Here is an 8058-nt window from a genome sequence, read left to right as displayed (position 1 = left end):
GATAGTGTTATTGATTCTCCTAGTTCAGTATGATGATTCTTGAAGACAGCTTCTTTATGAGTCTTGGCCGTGGCCCTAAGCACTTTGTTTTCCAGTATTACCACCGGATACACAAATGCCACAGACACATAATTGGGTGAACCTTTTCAGATTGTGACTCAGCTTTGCTAAAGTCCCCAATTAGAGGTGTCCAGGGTTCTTAAGCACACTCTTTTTTTTGCTTTGGACCTTGACTTTAACCGCTCAGTCTCAAGTTTTCACTTGACACCTTCACGCCACAAGCACATGGTTAGGGACAGCTTGGTTTAGCCGCTTAGGCCAGGATTTTATTCCTTTAGGCCCTCCTATCCACTGATGCTCAAAGCCTTGGGATCCTTTTTATTTACCCTTGCATTTTGGTTTTAAGGGTTATTGGCTTTTTGCTCTTGCCTCTTGGTTTTAAGAGCTTTTGGCTTTTTCTGCTTGCTTTTTCTTTTTCTTTCTATTTTTTTTTCGCCTATTTTTTTCTGCAAGCTTTGTTCTTTGCTGCTTTTTCTTGCTTCAAGAATCATTTTTATGATTTTTCAGATTATCAAATAATATGTCTCCTAGTCATCATTCTTTCAAGAGCCAACATATTTAACATTCTTAAACAACAACTTCAAAAGACATATGCACTGTTCAAGCATTCATTCAGAAAACAAGAAACATTGTCACCACATCAATATAATTAAACTAAGTTCAAGGATAAATTCGAAACTCATGTACTTCTTGTTCTTTTGAATTAAAATAGTTTTTATTTAAGAGAGGTGATGGATTCATAGGACATTCATAACTTTAAGACATAGTTACTAACTACTAATGATCATGTAATGAAGACACAAACATAGATAAGCACTTAACATAGAAAACGAAAAACAGAGAATGTAAGAACAAGGAATGAGTCCACCTTAGTGATGGTGGCATTTCCTTCTTGAGGAACCAATGATGTCCTTGAGCTCTTCTATGTCTCTTCCTTCTACACATATGTCCATGAGGACTTGGTCCAACCTTTGATCAAAGTTGACTCTCCTTGTGTAGGGGCGTGCGTTCTCTTTCATGTTTGGCAAGTTGAACGCCAACCTCACATTTTCCGGACTAAAATCTAAGTATTTCTCCCGAACCATGGTGAGATAATTCTTTGGGTTCGGGTTCTTACTTTGATCATGGTTCCTAGTGATCCATGCATTAGCATAGAACTCTTGAACCATTAGGATGCCGACTTGTTGGATGGGGTTTGTTAGAACTTTCCAACCTCTTCTTTGAATTTCATGTCGGATCTCCGGATACTCATTTCTTTTGAGTTTGAAAGGGACCTCGGGGATCACCTTCTTCTTGGCCACAACATCATAGAAGTGGTCTTGATGGGCTTTGGAGATGAACCTTTCCATCTCCCATGACTCGGAGGTGGAAGCTTTTGTCTTCCCTTTCCCTTTTCTAGAGGATTCTCCGGTCTTAGGTGCCATCAATGGTAATAGAAAAACAAAAAGCTTATGCTTTTACCACACCAAACTTAGAATTTTGCTCGCCCTCGAGCAATAGAAGAAAGAATAGATGAAGAAGAAGAAGAAATGGAGGAGAGGGAGAAGGGGTTGTGTTTCGGCCAAGAAGAGAAGAGAGGGTTGTGTTGTGTGAAAATGAGGAAGAATGGAAGCCTTTATATAGGGGAGGGAGGGAGGTTAAGTTTCGGCCATATAGGGTGGGTTTGGGTGGGAAATTGATTTTGAATTTTGAAGGTAGGTGGAGTTTATGAGGTAGGTTTATGGGGAAGAGTGGATGGATGTGAGTGTTGAAGAGGTGATGGGGAAGAGAGATTGAGGTGATTGGTGAAGGGTTTTGGGGAAGAGTGTTTATGGGATTGTGTGAAAGAGGGGTGAGAAGAAGTGAGTGGAGGTAGGTGGGGATCCTGTGGGGTCCACAGATCCTGAGGTGATCTTGTGGGTCCACAGATCCTGAGATGTTCAAGGATTTACAACCTTGCACCAAATTAGGTGTGTAAAATGCCCTTGCATACAACTCTGGGCGTTCAGCGCCAGGTTGGTGCTTGTTCTAGGCGTTGAACGCCTATTTGTAGCCTATTTCTGGCGTTGAACGCCAGAACCATGCTTGTTCTGGGCTTTCAGCGCCAGCTCTCCTCCAGGGTGCATTTCTGGCGTTCAAACGCCCAGATGCTGCCATTTCTGGCGTTCAGCGCCAGAACCATGCTCTGTTCTGGCGTTGAACGCCCAAAACATGCTTCTTACTGGCGTTTAAACGCCAGTAAGGTCTTCCTCCAGGGTGTGATTTTTCTTCTGCTGTTTTTGATTCCGTTTTCAATTTTTATATTTATTTTGTGACTCCACATGATCATGAACCTAATAAAACATGAAAAACAAAAATAGAATTAGATAATTAAACATTGGGTTACCTCCCAACAAGCGCTTCTTTAATGTCAATAGCTTGACAGTGAGCTCTCATGGAGCCTCACAGATGTGCAGAGCTTTGTTGAGACCTCCCAACACCAAATTTAGAGTTTGGATATGGGGGTTTGACACCAAACTTAGAGTTTGGTTGTGGCCTCCCAACACCAAACTTAGAGTTTGACTGTGGGGGCTTTGGTTGACTCTGCTTTGAGAGAAGCTTTTTCTGCTTCCTCTTCATGGATGCAGAGAGAGATCCTTGAGTTGTAAACACAAGGTTGTCCTCATTTAGTTGAAGGATCAATTCTCCTCTGTCCACATCAATCACAGCTCTTGCTGTGGCTAGGAAAGGTCTTCCTAGGATGATGGATTCATCCTCTTCCTTTCCAGTATCCAGGACTATGAAATCAGCAGGGATGTAAAGGCCTTCAACCTTTACTAACACGTCCTCTACTTGTCCATAAGCCTGTTTTCTTGAATTGTCTGCCATCTCTAATGAGATTTTAGCAGCTTGTACCCCATAGATTCTCAGTTTCTCTATTACAGAGAGGGGCATGAGGTTTATCCCTGAACCAAGGTCACACAGAGCCTTAAAGATCATGGTGCCTATAGTACAAGGTATTATGAACTTTCCAGAATCCTGTCTCTTCTGAGGCAATGTCAGTTGATCCAGATCACTTAGTTCATTGGTGAACAAGGGAGGTTCATCTTCCCAAGTTTCAATACCAAATAATTTGGCATTCAGCTTCATGATTGCACCATGGAACTTGGCAGCTTGCTCTTCAGTAACATCCTCATTCTCTTCAGAAGAGGAATACTCATCAGAGCTCATGAATGGCATAAGGAGGTTCAATGGAATCTCTCTGGTCTCTAGATGAGCCTCAGAGTCCTTTGGTTCCTTAGAGGGAAGCTCCTTATTGATCACTGGATGTCCCAGGAGGTCTTCCTCCTTGGGATCCACGTCCTGTCCTTCCCTTACAGGTTCGGCCATAGTGCTTATGTCAATGGCCTTGCACTCTCCTTTTGGATTCTCTTCTATATTGCTTGGGAGAGTACTAGGAGGGATTTCAGTGATCCTTTTACTCAGCTGGCCCACTTGTGCTTCCAAATTTCTAATGGAAGACCTTGTTTCATTCATGAAACTTACAGTGGCCTTAGATAGATCAGAGACTAAGTTTGCTAAATTAGAGGTATTTTGTTCAGAGTTCTCTGTCTGTTGCTGAGTGGATGATGGAAAAGGTTTATTATTGTTAAACCTGTTTCTTCCACCATTATTAAAGCCTTGTTGAGGCCTTTGATCCTTCCATGAGAGATTTGGATGATTTCTCCATGATGGATTATAGGTGTTTCCATATGGTTCACCCATGTAATTTACCTCTGCTATTGCAGGGTTCTCAGGATCATAAGCTTCTTCTTCATAAGAAGCCTCTTGAGTACTGTTGGATGCAGCTTGCATTCCATTCAGAATTTGAGAAATCATATTGACTTGCTGAGTCAATATTTTGTTCTGAGCCAATATGGCATTCAGAGTTTCAACTTCAAGAACTCCCTTCTTTTGAGGCGTCCCATTACTCACAAGATTCCTCTCAGAAGTGTACATGAACTAGTTATTAGCAACCATGTCAATGAGTTCTTGAGCTTCTGCCGCCGTTTTCTTTAGATGAATGGATCCACCTGCAGAAGTATCCAATGACATCTTTGATAGTTCAGATAAACCATCATAGAATATATCCAGGATGGTCCATTATGAAAGCATGTCAGAAGGACACTTTTTGGTCAGCTGTTTGTATCTTTCCCAAGCTTCATAGATGGATTCACCTTCTTTTTGTCTGAAGGTTTGAACATCAGCTCTAAGCTTGCTCAGCTTTTGAGGAGGAAAGAACTTGGCTAAGAAAGCCGTGACCAGCTTATCCCAAGAGTTCAGGCTGTCTTTGGGTTGAGAGTCCAACCATATTCTAGCTCTGTCTCTTACATCAAAAGGGAAAAGCATGAGCCTGTAGACTTCAGGATCTACTCCATTAGTCTTAACAGTATCACAGATCTGCAAGAATTCAGTTAAGAACTGAAAAGGATCTTCAGATGGAAGTCCATGAAACTTGCAGTTCTGCTGCATCAGAGAAACTAGCTGAGGTTTCAGGTTAAAGTTGTTTGTTCCAATGGCAGGAATGGAGATGCTTCTTCCATGTAAATTGGAAGTAGGTGCAGTAAAGTCACCAAGCATCCTCCCTGCATTATTGTTGTTGGGTTCGGCTGCCATCTCCTTTACTTGTTCAAAATTTTCAATAAGGTTGTCTCTGAATTGTTGTAATTTAGCTTCTCTTAGTTTTCTCTTCAGAGTCCTTTCAGGTTCTGGATCAGCTTCAACAAGAATGCCTTTTTCTCTCTCCCTGCTCATAAGAAAGAGAAGAGAAAAAGAAAAGAAGAGGAATCCTCTATGTCACAGTAAAGAGGTTCCTTATTGTTAGTAGAAAAAGAAGAAGAAAAAAATTCGAACACAGATAGAGGGGGTTCGAATTTGGTGAGTGATGTGAGGAAGAGATGTTAGTAGATGAATAAATAAATAGAATAAGATGAGAGAGGGGGAGAGGATTTTCGAAAATAATTTTTGAAAAAGAGTTAGTGATTTTCGAAAATAGTTTTTGAAAAAGGTTGATAGTTTTTCGAAAATTCAAAATAAAAAATAAAATAATTAGTTTAATTAAAAAGAAATTTTGAAAAAGAGGAAGATATTTTCGAAAATTAGAGAGAGAGAGAGTTAGTTAGGTGGTTTTGAAAAAGATAAGAAACAAACAAATAGTTAGTTAGTTGAAACAAATTTGAAAATCAATTTTGAAAAGATGAGAAAATAAGAAGTTAGAAAAGATATTTTAAAATAAAATTTTTGAAAAAGATAAGATAAGAAGATATTTTTGAAAAGATATGATTGAAATTAGTTTTGAAAAAGATTTGATTTTTAAAATCACAATTAATGACTTGATTCACAAGAAATCACAAGATATGATTCTAGAACTCAAAGTTTGAATCTTTCTTAATAAGTAAGTAACAAACTTGAAATTTTTGAATCAAAACATTAATTGGTGATGTTATTTTCGAAAATTATGATATAAAATTAAGAAAAAGATTTTTGAAAAATATTTTTATAATTTTCGAAAATAACTAAGAAAAATGAAAAAGATTTGATTTTTTTGAAAAAGATTTTGAAAAAGATAAGATTTTTAAATTGAAAATTTGATTTGACTCATAAAAACAACTAGATTTTAAAATTTTTTTGAAAAAGTCAAATCTAATTTTCGAAATTTTAAGAGAGAAAAAGGGAAAGATATTTTTTTTGATTTTTGAATTTTTATGATGAGAGAGAAAAACAAGAAAAATGATGCAATGCATGAAAGTTATGGATCAAAACAATGAATGCATGTAAGAACACTTTGAATGTCAAGATGAACACCAAGAACACTTTGAATGTCAAGATGAACATCAAGAACATGTTTTTGAAAAATTTTTAATGCAAAGAAAACATGCAAGACACCAAACATAGAAATCTTTAATGCTTAGGCACTAAGAATTCAAGAATGCATATGAGAAACACCATACAACACAAAACAAAAAATCATCAAGATCAAACAAGAAGACTTACCAAGAACAACTTGAAGATCATGAAGAACACTATGAATGCATGAATTTTTTCGAAAAATGCAAGATGAACATGCAATTGACACCAAACTTATAACATGAATCAAGACTCAAACAAGAAACACAAAAAATATTTTTGATTTTTATGATTTTATGATTTTTTTTTGTATTTTCTTTTAAATTTTTTTCGAAAATCATTTTTGAAAAAGAAAAATAAGGATTCCAAAATTTTTAATATGAATTCCAGGAATCTTATGCTCTTCAGTCTAAAGCTCCAATCAAAGGGTCAGACATGGCTTAATAGCCAGCCAAGCTTTAGCATGTAAATTACATCCATCAGCTAATTTGCTAAGAAAGACAAAGAAGCTCTTTTCTTGAGTATAAGTGAAACCTTTGTCCAAAAGAATTTAGACATGGCTTTACAGCCAGCCAGGTTTCAACATGCTTCATGAAACACTAGAATTCATTCTTAAAAATTCTGAAGAAAAATAGATTTTTGAAAACATTTTTATTTTAAAATTTTTTTCGAAAACAAAGGAGAAATTTTTGAAAGATATTTTTGAAAAATTTTTGAAAACTTTTTGAAAAGAAAACGAAAAGAAAGTTACCCAATCTGAGCAACAAGATGAACCGTCAGTTGTCCAAACTCGAACAATCCCCCGCAACGGCGCCAAAAACTTGGTGCACGAAATTGTGATCTCTTGGTGCTCTAATCTCAATTCATGATTTGTCACAACTTCGATACAACTAACCAGCAAGTGCACTGGGTCGTCCAAGTAATAAACCTTACGTGAGTAAGGGTCGATCCCACAGAGATTGTTGGTATGAAGCAAGCTATGGTCACCTTGTAAATCTCAGTCAGGCGGATAATAATTGATTATGGAGTTTTCGAAAATAATACTAATTAAACAGAAAATAAGGATAGAAACACTTATGTAATTCATTGGTGAGAATTTCAGATAAGTGTGTAGAGATGCGTTTGTTCCTCTGAACTTCTGCTTTCCTGCTGTCTTCATCCAATCAGTCTTACTCCTTTCCATGGATGGCTTTTTGCAAGGGCATCACCGTTGTCAGTGGCTACATCCCCTCCTCTTGTGAAAATGGTCCAAGATGCCCTGTCACGGCACGGCTAATCATCTGAGGTTTCCGATCATGCTGGAATAGGATTCACCCTCCTTTTTCGTCTGTCACTATGCCCAGCACTCGCGAGTTTGAAGCTCGTCACAGTCATTCAATCATTGAATCCTACTCGGAATACCACAGACAAGGTTTAGACTTTTCGGATTCTCTTGAATGCCGCCATCAATCTAGCTTACACCACGAAGATTCTGATTAAGAGATCTAAGAGATACTCATTCAATCTAATGTAGAACGGAAGTGGTTGTCAGGCACGCGTTCATGGGGAATGATGATGATTGTCACGTTCACCACATTCAGGTTGAAGTGCGAATGAATATCTTAGAAGCGAAATAAGATGAATTAAATAGAAAAACAGTAGTACTTTGCATTAATCTTTGAGGAACAGCAGAGCTCCACACCTTAATCTATGGAGTGCAGAAACTCTACCGTTTGAAAATACATAAGTGAAAGGTCCAGGCATGGCCGAATGGCCAGCCCCCCTGATCTAAGAACCAGGCGTCCAAAGATAAAACTCAGGATGTCTAATACAATAGTAAAAAGTTCTATTTATAATAAACTAGCTACTAGGGTTTACAGAAGTAAGTAATTGATGCATAAATCCACTTCTGGGGCCCAATTGGTGTGTGCTTGGGCTGAGCTTGAATGTTACACGTGCAGAGGCTCTTTCTGGAGTTGAACGCCAGGGTGTAACGTATTTCTGGCGTTCAACTCTGGTTTGTGACTTGTTTCTGGCGTTTAACTCCAGACAGCAGCGTAGAACTGGCGTTCAACGCCCTTTTACGTCATCTAAACTCGACCAAAGTATGGACTATTATATATTGCTGGAAAGCCCTGGATGTCTATGTTCCAACGCAATTAGAAGCGCGCCATT

General features: G+C 38.2%; 1 non-coding gene across 1 annotated transcript; it reads left to right on the top strand.

Annotated features, from left to right (window-relative positions):
- Positions 1-4167: 4167 nt before the first annotated feature.
- Positions 4168-4275, top strand: LOC112731736 (small nucleolar RNA R71). Its single transcript, XR_003167500.1, has one exon. It is a non-coding gene; the product is annotated as a small nucleolar RNA R71 (small nucleolar RNA).
- Positions 4276-8058: the final 3783 nt, after the last annotated feature.

The sequence above is a fragment of the Arachis hypogaea genome, chromosome 12, assembly GCF_003086295.3.
Source record: "Arachis hypogaea cultivar Tifrunner chromosome 12, arahy.Tifrunner.gnm2.J5K5, whole genome shotgun sequence".
In the NCBI taxonomy this organism is placed as follows: Eukaryota; Viridiplantae; Streptophyta; class Magnoliopsida; order Fabales; family Fabaceae; genus Arachis; species Arachis hypogaea.
The sequence above is the reverse complement of the archived record's forward strand: the minus strand, read 5'-3'. Positions and strand labels throughout refer to the sequence as shown.